Source organism: Lepisosteus platostomus, chromosome 22, assembly GCF_059453375.1.
Source record: "Lepisosteus platostomus isolate fLepPlt1 chromosome 22, fLepPlt1.hap1, whole genome shotgun sequence".
Lineage (NCBI taxonomy): Eukaryota > Metazoa > Chordata > Actinopteri > Semionotiformes > Lepisosteidae > Lepisosteus > Lepisosteus platostomus.
This window is the reverse complement of record NC_142632.1, coordinates 1037533-1054347: the sequence shown is the minus strand read 5'-3', so window position 1 is coordinate 1054347 and position 16815 is coordinate 1037533. Positions and strand designations below refer to the sequence as shown.

The 16815-nt window shown below is 46.7% G+C and overlaps 4 non-coding genes across 4 annotated transcripts; all 4 read right to left on the bottom strand.

Moving 5' to 3' along the window:
- Positions 1-4144: 4144 nt before the first annotated feature.
- On the bottom strand, positions 4145-4226 carry trnas-gcu (transfer RNA serine (anticodon GCU)). The gene has a single exon. It is a non-coding gene; the product is annotated as a tRNA-Ser (tRNA).
- A 1774-nt stretch (positions 4227-6000) lies between these two features.
- Positions 6001-6117, bottom strand: LOC148642613 (U5 spliceosomal RNA). The gene has a single exon (XR_015929274.1). It is a non-coding gene; the product is annotated as a U5 spliceosomal RNA (small nuclear RNA).
- Positions 6118-14427: 8310 nt separating this feature from the next.
- Positions 14428-14500, bottom strand: trnar-acg (transfer RNA arginine (anticodon ACG)). The gene has a single exon. It is a non-coding gene; the product is annotated as a tRNA-Arg (tRNA).
- A 1166-nt stretch (positions 14501-15666) lies between these two features.
- Positions 15667-15740, bottom strand: trnat-agu (transfer RNA threonine (anticodon AGU)). Its single transcript has one exon. It is a non-coding gene; the product is annotated as a tRNA-Thr (tRNA).
- Between the last annotated feature and the right edge of the window lie 1075 nt (positions 15741-16815).

Below are 16815 nucleotides of genomic sequence, written 5' to 3'. Positions count from 1 at the left end.
AGCAGATCACAGAGTCCGAAATGAGCTTCCTCCATCAAGCAAAGTACCTGAACATGACTCTGTCATCATAAAAGCGCCCCTGTAATAAAGAAATTAAATCCGAAATCAAGAGGGCAGTTGCCTACTGAAGTTCAAGAAGTCATAAATTTTAACCTAGCAACACATTAAAGGCTGCATCTATACAAGTACGATTCTAGAAATGCTCACCAGATTACGTTTTAAGAAACTGCGCCTCAGGTTCCGCCGAGATCTTAACTTGGATGGCAGGATTCAGAGTATGGAGTGTGGAATGATGGCGCACGGAGGCGGTTTAAACCTGCGATCCAGTGTGTTGAAGTATTTCACAACACTACCCCTAGCACATCTGGAAATAAATCCTCATAATGATTATTGCCCTGGGCATGTACCAAAAAATCAGTGAGCATATACATATATCGCTGTGTTGAAGCTAGAGACACAGAATAAGTGCAAACACATCCTAAATACAGTGTTCCTGCACCTTGACCTCATCCAGAATGTATCGTTTTTTGAAAGTGATTGCTGTCAGAATGCACAACTGAATCCCAAACAGAATCTCTAGTCAAATATGATCATTTGTGAAACAGGCAAATGAGTCTCTCAGGTGCCCATTGCTCATTTTCAGACACATTTATGCAATACTTTCACCATGCGTTGAGCAATAGGGATTAAAGATACCAGAGGTAAGGTTTAAAAGTGATTCTGAGGTGCAACACATCAGCGAAACAGCTAGGCATCTGAAATGCGGGGTTTGAGAGCCCTTCAGGGAACACCGTACCCTAAAGGTACCAGAAGTCCACTAGTATAAGCATTAAGTCACTGTCAGCACTGTTGCAATGTGATTGCTACATATCTTCATTTCTTTGGTTTTTAAGGAGTAAGAGTGCAGGGGGTCTAAATCTGCGTTCCAGTGTGTTGAAGTATTTCACAACACTACCTGTAGCCCGTCTGGAAATAAATCCTCATTCTGATTATTGACCTGGGCATGTACCAATAAATCACTGAGTATATATATATATCACTGTGTTGAAGCTAGAGACCTGTATGTAATAATATGATGCTAAAATGTTATTTTCACATATATTAATGTAATAAATGATTGCTTATGCTTAATAAACAAATCTAATTAAAATAAAAGCTTAAGTTTTGTATTTGTCTTGTACCATAGAACATGATTTTCTTTGTATTTCAAGCCCACAAAGTGTCCAAATGATGCACGACATGATATAAGGAAGATTATCACATGCATATCGGTATTATCTTTCTCATGAAAATGCATTCCTTTTATTACCTTTTAATTTTTAAAATGAACTCAAGTTGTGTATAATGTAATAATTTAAGTAGAATAGAATCTAATAATATATTGATCCAGTGTGTTGCACTACTTCACTGCTTCACTGTTCTATGCCGTCTGGAAATAAATCCTCAGACTGCTTACTGCCCTGGGCTTGTACCAATAAATTACAGGAGCACATCTATATGTCACTGCGTTGAAGCAGGAGACACACAATCACTGCAAAGACATCCTAAATACAGTGTTCCAGCACCTTTGACCTCATCCAGAACGTATCATTTCTTGAAAGGGATTGCTGTCCGAATGCACATCTGAATCCCAAACAGAATCTCTAGTAAAATACGATCATTTGTGAAACAGGCAAATGACTGTCTCAGGGGCCCATTCCTCATTCTCAAGACACATGTATGCAGTACGTACACCATGCATTGAGCAATAGGGATTAAAGAGACCACAGGTAAGGTTAGAAGTCATTCTGACTATATTCTAAAATATTGGACTCATATTCTTATGATGGCAGACATGATGCTGCGTTTAAAACCGGGGTTAATGGACATTATATGACTGTCAATTCTGTTTTGTTTTGGAGACTCTTGGCTGCCTATATGGTACAGTGCAGCGTGAAGGAAACATTTTCCAAAACTGTGTCAGCTCAAAAGTTGTAAGAGAACCTCTCTAGCTGCTTTAACTCTCTTCATTTTTGTCATTTAATTGCTTGTCGGCACTATGTGGCAGAGTTGCATGACAACCCATCTCACCACGGAAAGGAACCTAACAGCTTTGGTAAGAGAGGAGAAAAGGACCTAGCCAGTAAGGGGCTCGAACCCACGACTTTGGCGTTATTAGTACCATGCTCTAACCAACTGAGCTAACCGGCCTCACGACCGTGGTCCTCTCTGTGCAGCGCCTTTTACTTCCATTGACAAATGATAGCGATTCGAAGAGAGATCCTTCAGACCAGCAAGCAAACCCACGGCTATTTCGGTTTTCTATCTAGGCAACGTTGGTGTCTGCAATAGCATACATGAAAGCGTGATGCAATTTCTGTGGCTACATTTGTTGCACGTCATGCACAGTAAGAGTGTTTCTAACACCAAATAAAAAGTCAACAATTAGCGATCACGCCTTCTCCTCAGTTAACCCACTGAAACCCTTGCTGTTAACAGTTCTTCACTGCGTGCTTTAAGAGCACCTACATACTGTGTCGGTTCTTTCAGCTTTATTCATTAGGTTTTCAAAGGCATAAGTAGAGCACCAGAGGCGCGAACGCAAGATGTGTGGTTATCTGAAGAACTCATTTCCGTGGCAGCAGGGCCAAGTGATTTAGCGTATTTATAGCAACAGGAAAGGAGAAGCGGCACTTCGCCTTTGCCACGGAGGCACACGGATACGTGTGGCAGACGCCATAGTCGGCAGGATTCAAACCTGCGCAGGGAGTTCTCAACGGATTTCAAATCCATCGCCTTAACCACACGGCCACGACTACAGCGAGCTCACCCCCGCCGCATTCCTCCTATAATCTAACACAGAGTGCGAGGTGGCTGCGGAAACTTAAAAAAAAAATAAATACCTTTGACAAAATACGTGCCGGCAGACAGACATGCCTCAGAGGGTTTAAGGCTGGCTTCACGTTCAAATGATAAAGTATCCCCTGTCCGGATGTCAAAATGCAACTTTGGCAGACAGAAAAAACATCAACAAACCACAAATGTGGACAAGGATTTTACAAGCTGCACCACACTGCACTTTCCAAAGCATTTACATTCCTGTTAGACGCAGGAATTGCCTTTGATTTGCGCGCTTACGAACGCCATGGAAAACGAAACAAAACTAAAGCCCTCAGCTCCTGCACTTGATTATAATGCCGTTACGTTTCGAAGCAGGAATTTATGTCATCCTACCACTGCAATACGGGGAATAGAGGGAAATGAGCACACGCTACGTATGTCTCAATCACTCCCTAGAGTCGTAAGGCGCATTGAAGGGTGCACACCCATCATTAATCGTTGTGCCTCTGTGAAAGGAAAGCTCTTGAGCAGTCTTTGAAACAGCTCGGATGAAACACTTGATTGCTTCCATGTGCATCTAGAGCCCATTTCTTATTTTCACTTCACGCCGCCCAAAGCATTTCTAAAACAGGAGATTCGTGTTTGGGAATGCGCCCTGCCCTACGAATAAAACAGGTCTACGGTTCTGAAACCTGCTCCACGGAAAACAATTCTGTTGCGCTTTTGATCAAAGGGAGATTCGCTGTTCTTACTTTTTGATGACATAACACCCAAAGGGGCTTCTTTGGAGCTGGATTCCAACCAGCATCCTAAAGTTTCTTGGCGGTATCCTTTACAGTCCTCTGTTCGGTCGACAAGGGACAGAAGGGGGCAGCTTTCCTCACACACACAGTGCAATGTACTGTAGTGTTCCCGGTCATTGAATTCGCAGTTCTGCATCAGACCTCTAACTCGTTTCCTTAGCTTGGATTTAAGCCATGAAGCAGGCTTCTAGTGTATAAACGTCTAGAGAAATCACAAACTATCTGAGAGGCCATCATCCCAGGGGGAACTGACAAAGTCTATCCCTAAACACCTAGCGCAATCTCTCGAGAGACTGTCAAAAATCGCTTTCTCCGTTTGCATTGCAAGTAAGTGAAAACGCGGTCTCAAACCAGAGCCACTTGGCAGCAGCGGCACGTAAATACTGTTACTGTCACTGCTCGATACTGACGTTAGCCTACTATACCATGTTCAGCCACCGCTAGGAAATGTACGGCTCTAGTACTGGAGCAAACAACAGGAGGGCCAAAGGCACACGGGCACGCTTGTCAGACATGGAGAGTGACGAGAATGGGACTCGAACCCATGCGTGCAGAGTACAATGGATTAGCAGTCCATCGCCTTAACCACTCGGCCACCTCGTCGAGGAAGCTAGGCTGTCCGGACATGGGTTGCCGCGCTCCAGATGATCTTTTTCTTTTTTTTCCCTCGTACTCGAGGGTCATTTTCCTGTTCCACATGCGATTTCAACATTTTCCTTGGGAGATGTCAAGCCAGCAAGCCACTGGTTCAGTGGCCATTGTGGAGTTCAGTGGCCCTGTTGTACACAGAATGCACATTGAGCTCCTTGGACATGAAAAGTTCCAGATGAAAGCCATTTGTCATCCTTTCTCTTGGTGTCGATGTTCCTATTATATGTAAAGGTGGCAACTTGCTCAGCGAACAGGCGGAGCACACACCGAATGCAGATGTGTCTGAGTGGTGTGTCCAAGTGGCTGCAAAACGACAGCACTCCCAGGGCGCCGTGGCTTAGTTGGTTAAAGCGCCTGTCTAGTAAACAGGAGATCCTGGGTCTGAATCCCAGCGGTGCCTTTTTTGTTCTGTGTTCTCGAACAGAACTGGTCATTATGGACAACCGCCTACAGCTAGACTTAATTAAATGCAAGTATTCATTTACTGTCTTTAACGCGACTTGTTTTTCTTAAAATGGATGCAACTTGCAAAACATGAAATACAAACCTTGCTAATCAGCGCTAGCGGCTGGCAAAAAAAAAGAAGTCAGCAATGGTTTTCTTTAACCTTAACCCTGCTAATGGAGAAGAGTTAAACGACCGAGTCTATGCAGCTTAAACGGTGCGCAGGGTGGTAAATCACGCTCACCCCAGTCCTTAATCTTTTAAAGAGGATACAAAATTGAACCTAGTCGCCACATCACATACATCCTGTTCAATGATAAAAAGGTAACATCTATCCTTGCTCCAGAGTAAATCTCACGTTGAGGGCATATTTTTTTTTCACTTGAATCGGGCCCGGCTGCACAGAGGAGAGAGCAGAGCAATGAGGTCACGGGGACAGGGGAGTCACATGCTGGCGGTTTGAATACGCGGAAGATCACTGAGGGATCCACAGTATGTGGACCCTTTGTGCGCCATCATTCCACACTCCAGACTCTGAATCCTGCCATCCGCGTTAAGATCTCGGCGGAACCTGAGGCGCAGTTCTTTCTTAAAAAGTAATCTGGTGAGCATTTCTAGAATCGTACTTGTATAGATGCAGCCTTTAATGTGTTGCTAGGTTAAAATTTATGACTTCTTGTATTTCAGTAGGCAACTGCCCTCTTGATTTCGGATTTAATTTCTTTATTACAGGGGCGCTTTTATGATGACAGAGTCATGTTCAGGTACTTTGCTTGATGGAGGAAGCTCATTTCGGACTCTGTGATCTGCTCACCTGGAAAGGTCTGCTGTACTACTACAAGAGAGAAGTAGAGTCTGGAGGAAGGGACAATTTTATGATGCTTTGGAAGGTAATGTTTTTTTTTTCTTTGAAATCGAAATGAATCAGAATATCAGTGCAAAAGACAAACTCTTGGTTTGGTTTAAAGAGATATGGTTTTAAAACAGACAAAATGTAGAAAACAGGTGTTTCTCACTTTTGGAAAAGAATGGACCGGGGGTAATATTTTACTAGTTGCAGTGCTAAGCTCACTGGGTTACAGTCCTGCAATGTCACAGCAGGGCCAGTGGTGCAATGGATAATGTGTCTGACAATGGATTAGGAGTTTGGAGGTTCGACTCCTGCCCGGCGCTGGTTGTTTTAAAACACTTCAGCCTACTCTCTAAGTAGCCTGTGCTACTTACTGCATTGTAAGAGCGATTGTGAGCGGTTTTGTTTTCTCTCTTTGACCAGCCCAGCTGCGCCCCACCCGAAGGCAGGGAAGCACAAAAATTGTATGGAACTCATTCATGCTCCTCTCCATGGAAATCTTTAGTAAAAGGCAAAAGATTTGTACGAGATGAAGAGAAACCAGAGTGCGTGGCTGGACAGCTGCTGTCGGGGTTGGCAATGCACCTGGCCTTACAAACGAGCCAGTGGGGCCCGTTCAGCTCCGGGCTCATCGCCTGCGGCTCTCGGCTTACCTGGCAGGGGAGATACCTTGATCAGCCTGTAGTTGGAGTAGTTGGATTGTTTTCTTGTTTACTGGAAGCAGTGTTTGTTTTGCAGTTTGAGATGGCAACCTTTGGATCCCGCAAGAATGCTGTACGTTTTGAGCTTTTGGATGACCTCTTCATGGATCGTATGCAGTTCAGCAGAAAAGTGTTACAGAAGGAACTTGGCTTTGAACCTCGGCACTTGGATTTCATCTTCGCTCTCCCAGGTCAGAAAGCATTTGAGGTTGTTTTTGCTACCTATTCTCTGTTTGAACAATGTGTGGATGTGTTTGAGGCAAAAAGAGGGAAAGTTCCTGCCCTTGAGAAGATCAACTTGCAGCCTCTGACACAGAGAGAGAGGAAAACGGTGCATGTTGTTATGTTCTCGGAAATGGCAAAGACGGAGGACATTCACACCTGGCTTAAGCAGTACTGCACCGTCCACCATGGAACTGAGGTTAGAGATGTTGACGGTATAAAAACAGGAGCAAGGAAATTCGAGGTTCGCTTGCTACCGGACAATGTAAATGGAGGCTTAAGGCACCTGCCCTCTACAATCCGGCTGGGCGCCTGCAATGGCTATGTTTTTTATGTGGGACAACCAAAGGTGTGTCGGCGCTGTGGTGCTGTGGGACACCTGGCATCGTCCTGCACTGTGAAATGCTGCAAGACCTGTGGCAAACAGGGATATTTAGCCTCTGACTGTTCAATGCTGCCAAAGTGCAATTTATGTGGCTCGGAAGGACACGTTTTTAAGAACTGCCCTCACGCCTACGCCAATAAACTCAAAATGAGAAAGGATGAGGCAGTGCTTGTTTCAGCCAAACCGGCCCGAAAAGCCAAAGCAAACAACAAGTCAAACAAAGAACCCTTGTTGAACAAAGAATCTCAGCCTCCAGCCAGGATCAGTCCTGCTGTGGCTCCGGGGCCGGTGGAAGAGAAATCCACTACGCTCCCACAACCGCAGACTGCACCAGACAAGCACGAGAGTTTGAAAACCCCAGAGAACAGCGAGGACCCCTCCCCCACTCCTGCTCCTCAGAACGAGGGCCATTGTGGGGCCCCCACTGGTGGAGCGGGTCCAGCGACGATACACAGGATTCAGCGGAGCTGCTTTTCTCAGACTCTGCAAGTGCTACAGATGCCCTCCTCTCCTCCATCCAGTCCATCACGGAGGATCTGCAACAGCTGGTGGGTGAGGGGGAAGAGGAGACTGGTGCATCGGCTGCACCCCTTTCCCCTCAGTGCTCCCAGGAGCTGGACTTGAGGAAAAGGAAAAATGACTCTGTTTTCTCCCCGAGCGAGGAGGAAGGAAAGCATGGTGATGGGGACAGCTGGAACCCCTCCACCCCTCCTTCTACCCCCTTCCTTGAAATGGACTCCGTGAACGCTTTTACTGCTGCCACCCTGATGAAGGCTCATTCAGAGGATGGCTGGCAGGAAATTGGTAAGAAGAAAAAGAAAAAGAAGAAGGTAACAGGTGAGACCGAAGAGAAATGTGTTTTGTAAAGACTGGTTCCACTTTCTTATGTAATATGGCTCTAAACATAATTTCTCTTAACACCAGAGGTATCAATGACAGAGTTAAATGCCAGTGTGTCTTTGATTACCTCCAGCAGAGAGAGGGAGATGTGTTGATGTTGCAGGAGTGTGCTTTAGCCTATCAAGAGAGGTATAAAAGCTTTGAAGATAGGTGGGATAAAGGGCCTTCTGTTTGGTCAGGGGACAATAACAACAGAGCCTCTGGCGTGGCCATTCTTTTCAAAGGATGGGCTTTCAAATTGAAAAGTATTCAGAGGGTCATAGATGGCAGGTTGCTGTGTGTGGATGTGGAATGGGGGACCGTTAACCTGCGGCTAATCAATGTTTATTGTCCTACTGACGTGGGAGGAAGGGTGGAGCTACTCAAGGCACTCTCTCCCCTATTGTTAAGTAGCACAGACGTGATAGTGGGAGGGGATTTTAATTGTATCTTAGAGCACACAGACAGGCAGTCTAGCTCTCCGATAAAATTGGATTCCAGCTCACTGGCCCTGCAAAACTTAGTTCAAGACTTTAAACTCTCAGACACATATAGATGTATATATCCCACAACAGCAGGATATACATGGTCAGGGAGGAATAGCAGCTCCAGAATTGACTATTGCTTTGTCTCAGAGAGAGTGAAAGTTGTTGGGGTCACTCTTCAGCCTGTCTTCTTCTCAGATCATCAGGCTTTAGGGTGTAGAGTGGAACTCCAGGGCAGGACTGTCTTTGGCCCAGGCCTCTGGAAACTCAACACAAAGCTGCTAGAGAACGAGGGGGTAGTATCCCGCTACAAGGAGAAACTATCACAGTGGCTGTCCTTGCAGTGTCTGTACGGGTCAGTAGGAGAGTGGTGGGAGGAGGTGAAGGTGAGGACAAAGGCCTTTTTCATGGCTGAGGGAAGGAAGGCTGCTGCCAGATGGAGAGGAGTGCTAGCCAGGAAACAGAGGCAGCTGCAGCGTCTCTACACGATGCTGCACAGTGGCTTCGATGTGCTCGAGGATATCACCCTTTTAAAAAAGGACATCCGGAGCATAGCCGAAGAAAGTAGTCGAGGAGTGCTGTTAAGAAGCAGAGTGCAGTTCTTGGAAGAAAATAAGAAGTGTACTCGCTTCTTTTTCAGGAAAGTGGTAGGCTCCAAGTCTGTCATGGAAAGTGTAGTTGATGAGGAGGGACGAGAGAGAACAGAGCCGAGTGCTATCCTCTCCTGCACCGAGGCCTTCTACTCAAGACTGTACAGCTCTACAGAGGTAAAGGATGAAGAAATTCATTTTTTTACCTCAAAGCTAGAAAACGTTTTGAGTGAAGAAGATAGGGAAGTACTTGAGAGGGATTTGACAGTAGAAGAGCTGAGACAGGCTATGGAGAGCTTACAGCAGGGGAAAACTCCGGGTGCTGACGGGCTCCCTAAAGAATTTTATTGCACCTTTTGGGATCTGCTTCAGGATCCACTACTGCTCCTATTCGAGATAGCTATAAGACAGAATTGCTGCCTGACTCCTTAAGAGAAGGCACTATCTCTGTCTTGTTTAAGAAAGGAGCAAAGAATGACATAAAGAACTGGAGACCCCTCAGCCTGTTAGGCGTGGACACTAAGATCCTGTCCAAAGCCCTTTTCCTGCGCCTACAAAATGTAGTGGCCTCACTGGTAGGGAAAGAACAGACTTGTGGGATAGCAGGACGCCTGATGAGCGACAACCTGGCCTTGTTGAGGGATGTCTGTCTGTACTCAGAGGATCGCTCCCTCCCTCTGTGCATTTTAAGTGTAGACCTAGAAAAGACCTTTGACCGCCTACCGGTCAAAGGCCGGTCACGCGGTGCGTGATTGGTTGACCGACAGGGGCACTCGTGGTCCGTTGGTCTGTTGTAGAAAGACTTACTGTAAACGTCTTTACTGTGCCCGTTGTAGATATTGAATTTTACCACTGAAGGGAAATCTTAGTAGCTGAGCATAAAAAGAATAGGAGCATACTGTAACGCGTGTGAAGGCCATAAACGATATTAATTTTGGAACGTAAACATACAGTATATAGCTGGTCTTGGTACTTTAAAGAAAAAAATACACACCAGTATTCCATTTCTCCCTAAACATTGTAAGCTTCGAAGTCTTTAACTAACGTGATACCGGAGTCAACAAGCATACTTTTACAATTTGATTAAAAGGGAATATAATATGGAATCGCGTATCTCAAGAAATTAATAACGATATAATTATATTCATGTTGCAAAAGAACTGCAACGGACATAAAAACTCCCTTGCTTTTAACAGAGCGTTCCATAATTTCTAACTACGAAAATGCCAGGTGAAAGGATTTGTAAACATAATTTGTTAAAGCAAGTCAGTTTTTTCCGCAACACATAAAATACATTTTTCCAAGAAAGTTTAGCCTTTGTCACTAATGAAACCACTAAATAAAGACATAAATATAGAAATCTTAAGATTTGTTTTATTTAATGTTGGTAGCAGGATGAACTGTCAGAGTGTATATTTTGTCGCAAAGTTGCTGCAAGATGTTAACAGTGAAAAAGGTATTTAGAAATGAGTTATTTCAAGATGAAAAAGAAAACATACACGAAACATGGTTTCATAACGACCAGAATCGGTCTTGAGATATTTTTAACTTGATTTACAGTATTTGAGAGGTATGTCTTAACACCGATACTACAGTGCTTAAGTACTGCTCACGTATATGTTTCTAGGTTTATATTATGCATTTCATACGGTCAAATTACTTTTGAGCAACTAATAAGAAGCGCGAAACGGTATGCGTTTTAGTTTCGTTTTGTGCTGGGACCCGTGGATTGATTAGAGATATCAAGTACATACAAGTCATTTTTTAAATGTTGTAGTTCGTCTTGAAAAAATGTTACGAGTACATCATCTATCAACAATTACACAGGTTCTGTTTCCATATTGCTGATTTTGGTTAGGTATTATTTGGTTAGTATTAAGCGCCAGTGGCGCTTTGTGTTAGTTTACTGAGTCCCATGTCACATGGTCTGTGATTGAAACCTGTAAAACCGGTTTAATTCGTCACAGCCAGCACTCTTCAGGTGTGAGGGTCTTCTGCTCAGAATGAAACGCTAAAATGTTTGTGTATATTCTAATGGTAGTGGGGGCAGGGTGTGTGGGAACAGGTTTGGTTGAAATTGCATTGGACATCTATGTTCTTCACACCTGAAACATTTTCTCTGAAAGCATTTTCTTTGCAGTTTAACCGATCTTGTTACAGCATGTTACAGTTTACTATTATTAACCATATTAATTTTAAGTGCTTAATGTAAAATCTTGTAAAAATATATTTTCATTGTTCAAATATACATTAAGTCTGACTATCATATAATAAGTTAAATACAAAACTAAAGATAAAATAGGGTTAAATATAATTCAAAATATTTTGCTAACAATGTTAACTGTTTATGAATAATAAAATGTATTAACTAAGGAGTAGGATGGCACAGTTGTTAGTATGTTTTTTGTTTTGTTTCTTTTTCATAAATACAACAGTAGTACCTGATGTCTCAGTGGCTTTCAAAATTAAATTATGCATGCAAACCTGTGAACTAGAAAGATAACTAAGATATCCATCCATTATATTCCATAATATCCATGAAATATATGGCGCTGAAATATGTGTGACGCAGTGGTGGCCTGACACGGTGAGGTGCCCTGGCAGCTGTGTGATGCAGTGGTGGTCGGGTATGTAGAGGTGCACTGGCAGCTGTGTGTTGTGACGCAGTGGTGGCCTGGCACGGTGAGGTGCGCTGGCAGCTGTGTGATGCAGTGGTGGTCGGGTATGTAGAGGTGCACTGGCAGCTGTGTGTTGTGACGCAGTGGTGGCCTGGCACGGTGAGGTGCGCTGGCAGCTGTGTGATGCAGTGGTGGTCGGGTATGTAGAGGTGCACTGGCAGCTGTGTGTTGTGACGCAGTGGTGGCCTGGCACGGTGAGGTGCGCTGGCAGCTGTGTGATGCAGTGGTGGTCGGGTATGTAGAGGTGCACTGGCAGCTGTGTGTTGTGACGCAGTGGTGGGCTGGCACGGTGAGGTGCGCTGGCAGCTGTGTGATGCAGTGGTGGTCGGGTATGTAGAGGTGCACTGGCAGCTGTGTGTTGTGACGCAGTGGTGGCCTGGCACGGTGAGGTGCGCTGGAGCTGTGTGATGCAGTGGTGGTCGGGTATGTAGAGTTGCACTGGCAGCTGTGTGTTGTGACGCAGTGGTGGCCTGGCACGGTGAGGTGCGCTGGCAGCTGTGTGATGCAGTGGTGGTCGGGTATGTAGAGGTGCACTGGCAGCTGTGTGTTGTGACGCAGTGGTGGCCTGGCACGGTGAGATGCGCTGGCAGCTGTGTGATGCAGTGGTGGTCGGGTATGTAGAGGTGCACTGGCAGCTGTGTGTTGTGACGCAGTGGTGGCCTGGCACGGTGAGGTGCGCTGGCAGCTGTGTGATGCAGTGGTGGTCGGGTATGTAGAGGTGCACTGGCAGCTGTGTGTTGTGACGCAGTGGTGGCCTGGCACGGTGAGGTGCGCTGGCAGCTGTGTGATGCAGTGGTGGTCGGGTATGTAGAGGTGCACTGGCAGCTGTGTGTTGTGACGCAGTGGTGGGCTGGTACGGTGAGGTGCGCTGGCAGCTGTGTGATGCAGTGGTGGTCGGGTATGTAGAGGTGCACTGGCAGCTGTGTGTTGTGACGCAGTGGTGGCCTGGCACGGTGAGGTGCGCTGGCAGCTGTGTGATGCAGTGGTGGTCGGGTATGTAGAGGTGCACTGGCAGCTGTGTGTTGTGACGCAGTGGTGGCCTGGCACGGTGAGGTGCGCTGGCAGCTGTGTGATGCAGTGGTGGTCGGGTATGTAGAGGTGCACTGGCAGCTGTGTGTTGTGACGCAGTGGTGGCCTGGCACGGTGAGGTGCGCTGGCAGCTGTGTGATGCAGTGGTGGTCGGGTATGTAGAGGTGCACTGGCAGCTGTGTGTTGTGACGCAGTGGTGGCCTGGCACGGTGAGGTGCGCTGGCAGCTGTGTGATGCAGTGGTGGTCGGGTATGTAGAGGTGCACTGGCAGCTGTGTGTTGTGACGCAGTGGTGGCCTGGCACGGTGAGGTGCGCTGGCAGCTGTGTGATGCAGTGGTGGTCGGGTATGTAGAGGTGCACTGGCAGCTGTGTGTTGTGACGCAGTGGTGGGCTGGCACGGTGAGGTGCGCTGGCAGCTGTGTGATGCAGTGGTGGTCGGGTATGTAGAGGTGCACTGGCAGCTGTGTGTTGTGACGCAGTGGTGGCCTGGCACGGTGAGGTGCGCTGGCAGCTGTGTGATGCAGTGGTGGTCGGGTATGTAGAGGTGCACTGGCAGCTGTGTGTTGTGACGCAGTGGTGGCCTGGCACGGTGAGGTGCGCTGGCAGCTGTGTGATGCAGTGGTGGTCGGGTATGTAGAGGTGCACTGGCAGCTGTGTGTTGTGACGCAGTGGTGGCCTGGCACGGTGAGGTGCGCTGGCAGCTGTGTGATGCAGTGGTGGTCGGGTATGTAGAGGTGCACTGGCAGCTGTGTGTTGTGACGCAGTGGTGGCCTGGCACGGTGAGGTGCGCTGGCAGCTGTGTGATGCAGTGGTGGTCGGGTATGTAGAGGTGCACTGGCAGCTGTGTGTTGTGACGCAGTGGTGGCCTGGCACGGTGAGGTGCGCTGGCAGCTGTGTGATGCAGTGGTGGTCGGGTATGTAGAGGTGCACTGGCAGCTGTGTGTTGTGACGCAGTGGTGGCCTGGCACGGTGAGGTGCGCTGGCAGCTGTGTGATGCAGTGGTGGTCGGGTATGTAGAGGTGCACTGGCAGCTGTGTGTTGTGACGCAGTGGTGGCCTGGCACGGTGAGGTGCCCTGGCAGCTGTATGATGCAGTGGTGGCCTGGCACGGTGAGGTGCGCTTGCAGCTATGTGACGCAGTGGTGGCCTGGCACGGTGAGGTGCGCTGGCAGCTGTGTGATGCACAGCTCAGTTGGTTTTGTCCAACTGAGCAATCTTGCTTTCATAAAATATACCAACATTTTAATGACTGATGATTAACATGCTGTAATACACAGTTCAAAATTAAAGGCTCAAATGCTGTACATGAGAGGTTAAGCTCCCCCTGGCGGTTTTACAAGGCGACGCCGGATAGTTAGTCACGTGACACACGTGAACCGCGTGATACCCCGGTGGGCGTGTCGCGGTATGCCGCGAAATACCTCACCCATTTTGAATGGCTGCATCTGTACGTTCAGAATCAAACCCGCAGCTGTTGTTCGACTTTATTTCTTGACTAATTACAACTGAGTGTCGCACGAGCAGTTACGTAAACTTGTCTGGTATATTTGAACACAAATGCCGTTCTTCAATTAAAACTAACAGTACATTGTCAGGGACATTCAGTTCTATAAAAACAAGAGACAGACAAGAGAATATTTCTTCCTTTCATGTGGACTACGTGTTGACTTACTGATCGGAATAATTGAAAAGTTCGGGTTCATAGCCGATGCAGTGCGTGCTAATTAGAACAGCAACGCTGAGTTCTCAGCACCGTACTGAGCCCAGGTGTTTTTCTAAAGCTGTCAGGTGCAGTTTATTTACATGAAGGAAATATCTTACTGGGTGCAATTACAATGCAGTAAGTAGCACAGACTACTTAGGGAGCAGCCCGATGCGTTTAAAAATGACCTGAGCCAGGTAGGAGTCGAACCTACAATCTCCTGATTCGTAATCAGACGCGTTATCCATTGCGCCACTGGACCTGGTGTGACACTGCAGGACTGTAACCCAGTGAGCTCAGCCCTGCAACTAGTAAAATATTACCCCCGGTCCATTCTTTTCCAAAAGTGAGAAACACCTGTTTTCTACATGTTGTCTGTTTTAAAACCATATCTCTTTAAACCAAACCAAGAGTTTGTCTTTTGCACTGCTATTCTGATTCATTTCGATTTCAAAGAAAAAAAAAACATTACCTTCCAAAGCATCATAAAATTGTCCCTTCTTCCAGACTCTACTTCTCTCTTGTAGTAGTACAGCAGACCTTTCCAGGTGAGCAGATCACAGAGTCCAAAATGAGCTTCCTCCATCAAGCAAAGTACCTGAACATGACTCTGTCATCATAAAAGCGCCCCTGTAATAAAGAAATTAAATCCGAAATCAAGAGGGCAGTTGCCTACTGAAATACAAGAAGTCATCAATTTTAACCTAGCAACACATTAAAGGTTGCATCTATACAAGTACGATTCTAGAAATGCTCACCAGATTACGTTTTAAGAAGGAACTGTGCTTCAGGTTCCGCCGAGATCTTAACTCGGATGGCAGGATTCAGAGTCCGGAGTGCGGACTGATGGCGCACGGAGGGTCCATATACTGTGGATCCCTCAGTGATCTTCCGCGTATTCAAACCGCCAGCGTGTGACTCCCCTGTCCCCGTGACCTCATTGCTCTGCTCTCTCCTCTGTGCAGCCGAGCCCGACTCACGGTAAAGTGAAAAAAAATATGCCCTCAACGTGAGATTTAGTCTGGAGCGAGGATAGATGTTACCTTTTTATCATTGAACAGGATGTATGTGATGTGGCGACTAGGTTCAATTTTGTATCCTCTTTAAAAGATTAAGGACTGGGGTGAGCGTGATTTACCAGCTAAGAACCCGACGTGCGCACCGTTTAAGCTGCATAGACTAGGTCGTTTAACTCTTCTCCATTAGTAGGGTTAAGGTTAAAGAAAAAAACATTGCTGACTTCTTTTTTTTTTTTGCCAGCCGCTAGCGCTGATTAGCAAGGTTTGTATTTCATGTTTTGCAAGTTGCATCCATTTTAAGAAAAACAAGTCGCGTTAAAGACAGGAAATGAATACTTGCGTTTAATTAAGTCTAGCTGTAGGCGGTTGTCCATAATGACCAGTACTGTTCAAGAAGACAGAACAAAGAAGGCACCACTGGGATTCGAACCCAGGATCTCCTGTTTACTAGACAGGCGCTTTAACCAACTAAGCCACAGCACCCCAGGAGTGTTGTCCTTTTGCAGCCACTTGGACACACCTTTAGAAAAACATTTTGTTAACAGGCATTCTGCCTCAGCCTAAACACCTATAGCTTGCAAAGCGCATGCTATTAGACAGGCACCTCTGCAAGACCTTAAGAGTCTCTTAAACTAGTGATAGTAAGGTGTTCCCAATGGGTGATGTTCGGCTTTCAAATCATCTCTCCGTGGAAGCGCCGAGATGCAGCTGTTTAAGGCTTAGAAGCAGCTGACTGTTTCACTACCTAGCTGATCACTGTCAGTCAGGGAGCTTAGAGGTGAAAAGCCTGTCTGAGAGACAATTCGCCGTCGATCAGTTCAATATGTTCCGTACCAGCTCGGCGCACCCGAGATCATCTTGGTAGCAGTGGGCCGCTGGGCACATCTGACCACAGTTTCCGTAGTGTAGTGGTTATCACGTTCACCTCACACGCGAAAGATCCCCGGATCGAAACCGGGCAGAAACAGACCAGACTTCTTCTGTCGCCACGCACAAAAGGGGATTGGGGATTCGCTTAGTGCTGTGATCGAACAGACCCACTCACCTCTTAGTGTGGCGGGATCTGCACAGTGCATGTCGCAGCGCATCCTGCTTTCACTTCAATGCGCGTCCTGATGTACCCCGGTCTCCCGCGTGACAGGTGGGGACAGGTGACAGGTCCACGTGACAGGTCCTATACTAACGAGGAAGACATCACACGCTCCGACCCCCGGCATCGTGTCCCGACCCAGCATGCTGGAAGGCGACGCGTGCTGTGATTCCTTTACGGAGCAGAAATGACAACCGAGGAGCCGAGAGATCATTTCAGCATTTCGCGTCTGAACGGAAAACACAAACGACCAACTCGGAATTACTTGCTTTGGACGCTTTTCAAAGCGTTCTTTGTGCACGACAACTGCGCCGCCTAGCAGATACAAATGGGTTGTACAACTTTGAAGTAGCAAATGGAAGAGGGCTAAGCCTCCTCTCTTTTAGCCCAGGTTCGATCTGTCTCCCAGAATCACCAGGGCGCACGCACACACACACACCCGTGCCGTTGAAGTACTCTGCTTCATTT